Consider the following 9,658-nt stretch of genomic DNA (forward strand, 5'->3'; position numbering starts at 1 on the left):
GAGCTAGGGTTATTATTAGGTTTACCACCACAGCTAGGGCTGAGTTTAGGCTTAGTATTTGGATTAGTTTTAGTTTTCTATGTATAGTTAGGTGAGGGCTAGAGGTAGGACTAGGACTAGGCTTTGGTTTTGTGTTTGGGTTAGGGTTAGGACTGGCATTAGGGCCAGGTCTAGGCCTAAGGCTAGGAGTGAGAATAGGGCTTGGGTTAAGAATAGGCTTAGAGTTAGGGTCAAGGTCAGGGCTAGGTCTAGGTCTAGGATTATGCCTAGGGTTATAGATGCAGTTAGGACAAGAGTTGGGAATATTGTTAGTGCTAGGGTAGGGATTAGGGTTATGATTAGTGTTGGGCCAGTTTTAGGGATACTTATATGGCTAGGGCTAGGTTTAGGTCTAGGTTTATGGTTAAATTTAGGTCTAGGTCTACACCCAGGACTAGGTATAGGTTTAAGATTATGGTTAGGGTTAGGATAAGGGTTAGTGTCACATTTTGGGCTAGGTTTTAGGGATAGGATCAGGGCTAGAACGATGGCTAGGGTTAGTTTTAGGTTTAGTGGAGGGTTAAGGCTGCCATTATTAGAGCTATTTTGAGGCTTAGGGTTAAGGTTATGGCTCAGTTCAGGGCTAGGGTAGTGTTAGGTTTAGGATTATATTTAGATTTAGAGTTAGAACTAAGGCTAGAGTTAGGGCTAGGGTTATGGCTATTGATAATTCTATAGCCCGTGCTAACACTCAGGCTAGGGCAAGGTTAAGAGTTGTACTTAGAGCTATGGCTAGTGGTAGTTCTATGGCTAAGGCTAATGCTTGGGCTAGGGCTCAGTCAAGGTTTAAACCTAGGGCTATAGTCATGGTTAGGTCGAGGTTTAGGGGTAGGTTTATTATTGGGATTAGAGAGGATTAGGACTGGGAATAGGGCTAGGTGTATGACTAGGTCTAGCGTTAGGGCCAGGTTTAAGGATAGGTTTAGAGTGTGGGATTAAAGTTACAGTTATGGTTATGTTTAGGGATAGGGTTAGATGTTAGTTCAAGGCTTAGTGCTAGGGTAGGTCTAGGGATAGTGTTAGGTTTAGGCTTAGTGTTAGGCTTATAGTTAGGGCTAGGGTTATGTCTAGGGATCGGGCTACATTTAACATCCGAACTGGGGCTATCATTAGTATTAGGGTTATAGGTCAGGCTGGGGATAGTGATATCTGGCTTAGATTTAGTGATAAGACTAAGCTAGGGTTTGGGTTAATTTTAAGCTTGGAGTTAGAGCTATGTTTAGGGTTAGTGCTTTGTTAGAGGTAGGTCTATTTAGTGCTGGTTGGGGCTAGGCCAAGGGCTTGGAATAGGTCTATGGTTAGGGCTAGGGTTAGACTTAAGCATAGGGATAGGGCTAAGATTAGGCCTTGGCTAGGTCTTGGGTGAGAGGAAGGGAAATGGTAGGTTTAGGGCTAGCACTAGGGTTAGGGTTAAGGTTAGGCTAGAGTTAGGGATAAGGTTACAATGAAGGCAAGGGTGTGGGCTATAGTTATGGCTAGGTTACAAGGGCAAGTGATGTGTGTAGGGTTAGGACCAAGGCTAGTGTTATGATTAGAGCTAGGTCTATGACTAGGTTTAGGACTAGGGTTAGGGCTAGGCCTATGAAAAGGTTTAGTACTATGGCTAGGGCTAAGGCAAGTTATGGTTTGTTTTAGGGTTAGGGTTAAGGTTAGGGTGAGCACTATGTTTAGGGCTAGTGCTAGCACAGGGACTAGGGTGAGGTTTAAGGCTAGGCTAGGGTTGTAATGGATAGGTTGAGAACTATTGTTAGGGTTAGGTCTCTGGCTAAGTTTAGAGATAGTGATAGGGATAGTTCCTAGGTTAGGTCAAGAGTAAGGCCTAGCTTTATGAATATGCATCATGGTAGAGTTCAGAATAGGTTTAGGGCTAACAGTAAAGAAAGTTGAGGATAGGTCTGTGCTCAGTGTAGGGCTATGGCCAAGGCTTATTTATGCCTAGGGGTAGGGCAAGGATTATGGCTAGGGCTAGGGTTATTTCTCAGAATCAGGTTAGGGCAAGATTTACAACTTCAGTTAGTGCTATGATAGGTATAGGTTTATTGCTAGGATTGGGATAGATTTAGTGCTACAGTGAGGGCTAGATCCAGGGTTAAGTCAAGGTCTATGGCTATGTTTAGGGCTAGCATTAGGTCTAAGTATGGTGTTAATGTTAGGGGTAGAGTTCAAATTAGGATTATACCCAGGTCAAGGACTAGGTCTAGGGTTAGGTTTAGGTGCAGAGATAGGGTAAGGGTGAGTGGTAAAATTAGAGTATAGGATAGTATTAGGGACTAGTTTGGAGCTAGGTAGGGCTAGGGAAGTTGTTATGGCTATGGCTTGGTCTAGGGCTAAGGATAGCACTAGATTTAGGTTTAGGATTAAGGCAAGGCCTTGTTATAGGTTTAAAATTATGGTTAGTATGAGGATTGGGTTTAGGGCTATATGTAGGGCGAGGGTTTGGGCTGGATTTATGGTTTGATTTAGGGTTAGGATTAGGGTTCAGGGTTAGGGCTAGCTTTAGGGTTAGTTTAGGGTTATATCTAGGGCTAAGGTTAAGGTTAGGGATAGTGCTAGGTCTATGGTTAGGTGTTGGTTTAAGGCTAGGGTGAGGGCTAGTTTTAGGGTTAGGGTTTTGGAATACAACAAGTGGCTCTAAAACTTTCTGACAATATATCAGCCTCAGGTAGAGAAGAAACATGGTCTGGTTCTTCTAGTTTGACAACAGCAGGTAGAATTGCCTGCCCATGAATTGGAGAATGTGCAGCCACATCAGGATGTGGCTCTGTATCAGCTGCTAGGGGCAGGTACTCCTCAGATACAGCAGTCAGGAGAGGTGTTGGCACCACTGCTGACATATTGAGTTTTATGGACTCATGTACCACAGCCTCCTCTTGGTCTTCCAGCTTCCCCTGAGTCTCTGCTGCAGAAGATGATCTGCAATACAGCACAACCTCCTCTTAGGGTGCCACGTCTCTCTGAGGTGCCATTGCAGAAGCTGATCTGGGATCCAGTACAGCCTCCTATTTGGGGGCCACCTCTCTCTGAGGTACTGCTGCAGAAACTTTTCTGGGATACAGAAGCACAGCATCCTCTTTTGGTTCCAGCTCCAGCTGAGGCAGAGCTTAAGATGTTGGTCTGGAATCTAGAGTCTCAGGAATCCCTGGTGCAATCTAATCAGGGAGCTCAGGAAATATTTCCCAGGAAGGTCCCACATATAAGCAGAGAAAGAGATGTATGGCGAGTGTAAGAAATTATGAAGTGAAACCAGGGGAGATTTGGGATACACTGAGCTTCCTCAAAATGTGTATCCTTGTCCAAGACTTCCAAAAGGCACACAAGTCCAATTCCTGCCAGAGAATAAACAGTTTGGATTCAGGCCAAAGACCAGCTTCTAACACCTCACTGACAGAAGGCACTGAACCCTCCTTCCCACTTCAACAGACACCTATCACAGGCCTCCTCGTCTTTGGCTCTTCTGTTTTTGTATTCCTGTTTGTCCATCCAATTTAGACAGGAGCTCTGGTACATAGATGACCAGGTATCAGGAAAACACGTTGAGTTTCACATAGTGCATCAGCTGGAAGGGTTTTGTCAGGTCCAAATTCTGATAAAAATTTTCTTGATGTTTTGCAAACCCCAGTCCCAGGATGTCAATTATGGAACAAAGGCAGGTGGACAAAGAATACAGTTAGAAGCCTGCCTGCTCTCTGCCTGTGCTGCAAAGAAGACACAGCAAAGGCTTCCCAGTCTATGGACAGTGGACATGGTGGGGAGTAATTTGGCTCCATGTGTACAGTGGAACCAACACTTTCTGCCCAGTCCCCTTGTGGAAAAACTGAGCAACCAGACTGGGCTATGTTGGAGATGAATACTCACAGGGGCTGGTATTTATCCGACATCCTCCCCTCTGCTCCTCTGAACCAAGGAGGTCACCCAGGATATTTCTAATATCACCACTGCTGGTGAAGTCCCAGTGTTAATCTCTCTAGTGAAAATCCCTGCAGGAGGATGCATGGCAGTTGATTAACCCCCCAAAATAGCCCCCAGTATTCAAGACTGCCCTTGGGAGTTACCCCTTTCTTCACAGCAAGCCCACTCACTTTTTTTCCAGCTTGTCAATCTCACTGTCCAGCTTGAAAGGTCCACATCTGTATCAGTAAAGAAAGACATTCCCCCTAAGACCCTGGGTCCAGAAGATCTACACGGTCTGTATTAGGAGTACAAGCTGTGGATGGACTGGGAGGGTTTAATTTGTGCTGCTAACTGTGATCTAAGCTGAGGAGCTGGTAAGGACCCTCCTGTAACAAATTATTCAGGGATCTTTGTGTCATGATTGAACCCAAACTGCTGCCTTCCAGGTTTCTCAGTTGGCACAGAACTTCATGGTGTGCCCCTGAGGGTCACTACAATTTTCTCCTATGCCCAAGATTGGGTATGAAACCTTCTTTATAACTGGGAGAAAACTATCCAAATGCCTGGAAAATGAGGGCCTTGACACAGTGCTTCATAGGGGAGAATGAGTGTTATAAACTAAGGTGCTCTATTCCTGGCCAGGCCACATTGAAAGACCAGGCCTGGGACCCACACTGTTAGGATGAAGTCACACATGGTCCTGACAATAGCCTATGAACAGAAAGTTCCTCAAAGAAGTGCTGAGCTGTCCTACAACCCAGTTGTAGAGCCCTTAGCTCCCCTGAGACTGGAAATGCTCATTCTCCTTTATAACTGTCCTTTACATTACCAGGTCTAGCACCTGTCAGGTGGTGGTGAACCTCTCATAGATAATAAGGAAGGTAGAGACAAACAGGTAATCCCCCTTCTGAATGGCAGTTGCCAGGTAGCAAACCAACTTTTTCACTTTACGTGAATTCTGGGGCCTTAACCTGAAAAGCCACCAGAGGATACAATCTGCCTCTTGTTCATCCTGAGGAAGGACCAAGGAAGGAAGGTTCAAGCTTGAGAACTCTACCACAATTCTCAATGATTTCTTGCAGTACACTAAGGAGAAAAGTGGTAATTCCCTCAGTGTTCACTCTCTTTCTCAACCACACAAGGAGGGACAGGGATGGACTTGAGGGGGGTGAAGACTTCCTGATGTTGACTAAACAGTGTCACCCATGTGTCCCTGTGGGAAAATGGTTAAAGGCACTGGGCTACAGAGTGCACCCAATGTCTCCAAATTGGCCAAAGCACCTATGCTTGGTTCTTCTGGGCCGTGAGCCTCCAGAAGGATGTAAACAGCTGGTCAGTATCCTATTCTGTCCTGTGACTCCAGATAAGTGAGGAAGTCCAGGTTGCTAGTGGCCTGTAGTTACCAGGTAACAGGAATTCTGAGTTGTCTTTCAATTGATGTCATAGAGATGGCATCACTTCCTGGGGTCCTCTGACCTCTGACCCTTCTTCACTGTGGACTTTCTCTAAGGCTACCTGGGCCACTCACTGCCCTCCTTCTCCCTGTCCATGTGGACAAAGGGCACAATTCCATCACAGGGCACAGGACACTATAGTGACCTGGAAAGCCTGGCCTCAGCAGCCGCTCAGCTCTGAGAAAGAAGAGCCGTTTTCCAACCCACACTGTCCATACCTCTCTTTCACCACAGGCAAATAAGTTTCCTCCCATGGTCTTCACACTCCCTCTACCTGCTTCCAGGAAATCATTTTAACACGTATTTTCTACTGTGTCATCATGTATATATGACCACACATTCGTGTGTTACCTGGAAGCCCCAGGGTGCATATTACCCGAGGTGAATACACAAACATGCACACACACTTTTATCTAATGCTTAGAAGTGCACAACAGGCCAACTGCTCACAATACCCCAATAATTGTTGAGTGCAGAATGGCTTTGACTTGAGTTCAGTGTTAGGCTTAGGCTCTTATTCAGTCTGGTTAGGTTTTGGTTAGAATAGTCATCACATGAAAGAAATCATATCCAGTCCTGTTCAATTTTGCCTTTCACTTAGATATGCAACTCAGGCCTCTCCTTTGTTTTTCCATGCTTTTTAGTATTTATTCCCTTTTGACAGGTGGTTATGAGCCACTGCCTAGTTGAGAACTAAACCTGGAAACTGCAAGAGTAGCGTGTGTTCTTATGCATTGCATCATCTCTGCAGCTGCAATGTCTGTTGTCTGAATCCAGCTAATGTGTGCCACTTTGTTGTGGAAGCAGTATCATGTACACACATTGTCTTTGGTTAGGGTTATCTACCATTGTGGTTTGGCTTAGTTTAGGGCTATTTTTAGAGATAGGGTTAGGGGTGGATAAGGCTTGAGCTAAGGCTAGGGCTAGGGATAGGGCTAGAATCGTGGTTAAGGATAGGGTTAGGGCTAAGCTTAGGGCTGATTTTTGGGTTAGGGCCAAGGCTACAGCTACAGTTAGTTCTAGGTTTAATGGAGAATGATGGTTAAGGTTAGAGTTAGGGCCTGGGTGAGGCCTAAGCCTTGATTTAAGGGTAGGGTCAGGGCTAAGGTATGGTTAGATTTGAGTTTAGGGATAGTGTTGGTGTTATATCTAGGGCTAGGGCTAGTGTTATGGCTACAGGTAGGACTAGGGCTAGGACTACAGCTAGGGGTAGGCCTAGGGCTAGGTCTTGGGCTATGGCTAGTGCAAGTATTAGACCTCATGCTAAAGCTTTGATTATGTCTAGGTTTAGGTCTAGGACAAGGGTTAGGTTTGTTAGGTTTAGGCTTAGGGTTAGGACTTTGGTTAATGCTAAGGCTAGTAGCTAGGACTAGTGTAAGACTAGGTTAGTTATAGGATTAGTGTTAGAATTAGGCTTAGGTTTAGTGTTAGAGTTAGGACTAGGGATAGGGCAAGGTTCAGGATTAGGTATAGTTATTTCTAGGATTAGGTCTACAAGTAGGTCTAGAAGTAAGCCTAGGTTTCAGGATAGGGTTGAGTTAGGGTTAGTTTTAGTGTTAGCTCTATATTTAGGGCTAGCTCTAGGTTAGGGTTAGTGTCAGGGCTAGGGCTAGGATTAAGTTTAATTTCAGGAAAGAGGTTAAATCTAGGGCTTAGGCCTAGCTCTATGGCTACAGTTAGGGCTGCTAGTTCTATGACTAGGGTTAGGATAGGGTTGGGGCTCAGGTCAGGTTCAGGGTAAATTTATGTTTAGGGTTATGTTTAGGGTTAGGCTTAGTCCTAGGGTGATGGCTAGGGCTAGGCTAATGGATAGAAGTAGACCTAGGTCTAGTTCTAGGTCTTTGGTTAAGTCTCCTGTTATTTATTGCAATAGCATTATTATTTATTTATCTTTTTGCTTTTAATTATTTTTTTAATCATTAGGCTAGTTCTACCACTAGGGTTAGGAAAGGGTTGGGGCTCAGGTCAGGTTCAGGGTAAATTTATATTTAGGGTTATGTTTAGGGTTTTTTAAAATTTTTAATAACTACATGGTTAGAAGAAGCATTTTATCACAGCTTTAACATATTCAGTAACCCACTCCAGAGCAAGAGACCATCTCTTTCACAAGTGGCTAGAAGTTTCCATGTTCACAGTTGAATTAATAAAGTTATACAATATTGAATTCAGTATCATAGCAGACAGTAGAAGGGATATCAGAGTATAAGGGCTCTAGTGGGGGGAGGGAGGCTATGGAAGGTTCCCAACTGGGAAGTCGCTGTATAATTGAATAAGATGGTTTGGGATGTTCTGTGTGATACACACACACACACACACACACACACACACACATTCAACAAGTTTTAAAAAATATATTATATTTGAGGATGAACATGGAAATTTACATCATTTTAATTAGTAGAGGCAATAAACATTATCATTGAAATCTACCTGATGACTTTATAGACATACCCAGGCACCAATGATCTGAATGCAACTGATTATGATTAGTAATAATCAGATACATACAGATTATAGTTGCATATGCCAACAACTCAGTGTTAGTAACAAAAGCAATAGCAATATTTTTATTGTTAGAGTTAGTGTTAGGGTTATGGTTAGCTTTAGGCCTGGGGTTAGAGTTAGTGCAAGGGTTATGGTTAGAGTTATGTCTGGGTTTAGGGCTAGATATGTCAGTAGGTTTGTAGCTAGGTCTAGGCCTGGGTGTGGACAGGACTAGGGTTATGGTTAGAGTTAGGCTTATGGTTATGGTTATGGCTAGGGATAGGATTAGCATTAGGATTAGGACTAAGTTTCGGTCTGGGGCTTGTGTTATGCCTAGGGAACAGAATAGGGCCTGGACTAGGACTTAAGTTAGAGCTAGGTTTTCATTGAGGTTAGGATGATGGTTTGGGTTAGGGATAGGGCTACAGCTACAGCTAGGCATATGCCGAGGGTTAGGTTTATGGATAGGGACATGGCTCGTACTAGGGCCATGTCTAGGGTAAGTGTTATGGCTAGATATATACTTAGGTCTAGATCTGACTATGCTTAGTGCTAAGGTTAGTGATATGTTTAGGGCTAGCATTAGGGAAAAGTGAGGATAAGTATAGGGCTAAGTGTAAGGCTAGGGCTAGGGCTTGGGCTGTGGCTAGGATAGGGGGAAATTTAGGGCTAGGATTATAGCTAGGACTAGGGTTAGGATTAGATCCATAATTAGGTCTAGTGCTAGGGTTAGGGTTAAGAATAAGTTAGGACTGGGCTTTGTTTAGTGCTAGGGTTAGGGCTAAATCAATGGTTAAGCCAAGGTCTATGGCTATGTTTAGGGATAGAGTTGGTCTAAGTTTGGTTTGAGTGTCAGTGGTATGGTTAGGGTAGGGTAAGCTTTAGGATTAGGACTACAGCTTTTGCTAGCGCTCAGTCTAGAGTTAGGTTTAGGGCTAGGGTTAGGTTTTGAGATAGAGTTAAGTTTAGGGTGAGTGTTAGAATTAGGGTAAGGGTTAGGGTTAGGGTTAAGTTCAGACCTAGGCTTAGGGTTAGTGCACGGGTTACGATTAGGGCTGGGACTAGGTTTATGTTTATGTTTAGGACTAGGGCTAGGGTTCTCATTAGTTTTAGGTTTAAAGTTATGGTTAGGGTGAGGGCTGGGCTTAGGGATATGACTAACACTAGATTTAGGCCTATGTTTAGGGTTATGGTTAAGTAAAGGTTAGGGTTAGGGCTAGTACTAGGGCTATAATTAAGGCTTGGATTAGGGCTAGCATGAGGGTTAAGGTTAGGCTTAGGTTTTTGACTAGCTCTAGGACTATGATTAGGACTAGGTTTAGGCCTTGGTTTAGGGTTACTAGTCCTCAAGTCCTAGTCCAGGCTCTATCTTTATTCCTAGGCCTAATACTAGCCCTAGCCCTAAACTTAGTCCTAAACATAATGCTAAGCCTAGCCTTAGCCACGACCCTAACCATAAGCCTAACGCTAACCATAACCTTAGCCCTGTCCACATCCAGGCCTAGACCAAGCTATAAACCTACTCAGGAGTATTGTGAGGTCTAGTGTTAGGCTTATGGTTTTGGCTAACTCTAGGACTAGGGCTATGTTTAGGCTTAAGTTTAGGGATAAGTGTTAGGGATAGAATTATGTAAGGGTTATGATTAGGGTAGGGATAGGTAGAGGGCTAAGTTTAGGGTTAGAGATATGGTTAGGTCTAGGGATAGTGTTAGGATTAGGGCTAAGGTTTGTGTTAGGAATATGGCTTTGGTTAGTTCTAAGTGTATGCTTCGGGTTGGTCTTTGGCGTGG

The 9,658-nt window shown here is 44.1% G+C and overlaps 1 pseudogene; it reads right to left on the reverse strand.

Moving 5' to 3' along the window:
- Positions 1-3,917, reverse strand: part of LOC103728964 — a 50,760-nt pseudogene extending 46,843 nt beyond the window's left edge.
- Between the last annotated feature and the right edge of the window lie 5,741 nt (positions 3,918-9,658).

Source organism: Nannospalax galili, unplaced genomic scaffold (assembly GCF_000622305.1).
Source record: "Nannospalax galili isolate Female #2095 unplaced genomic scaffold, S.galili_v1.0 scaffold673, whole genome shotgun sequence".
NCBI classification, from domain to species: domain Eukaryota; kingdom Metazoa; phylum Chordata; class Mammalia; order Rodentia; family Spalacidae; genus Nannospalax; species Nannospalax galili.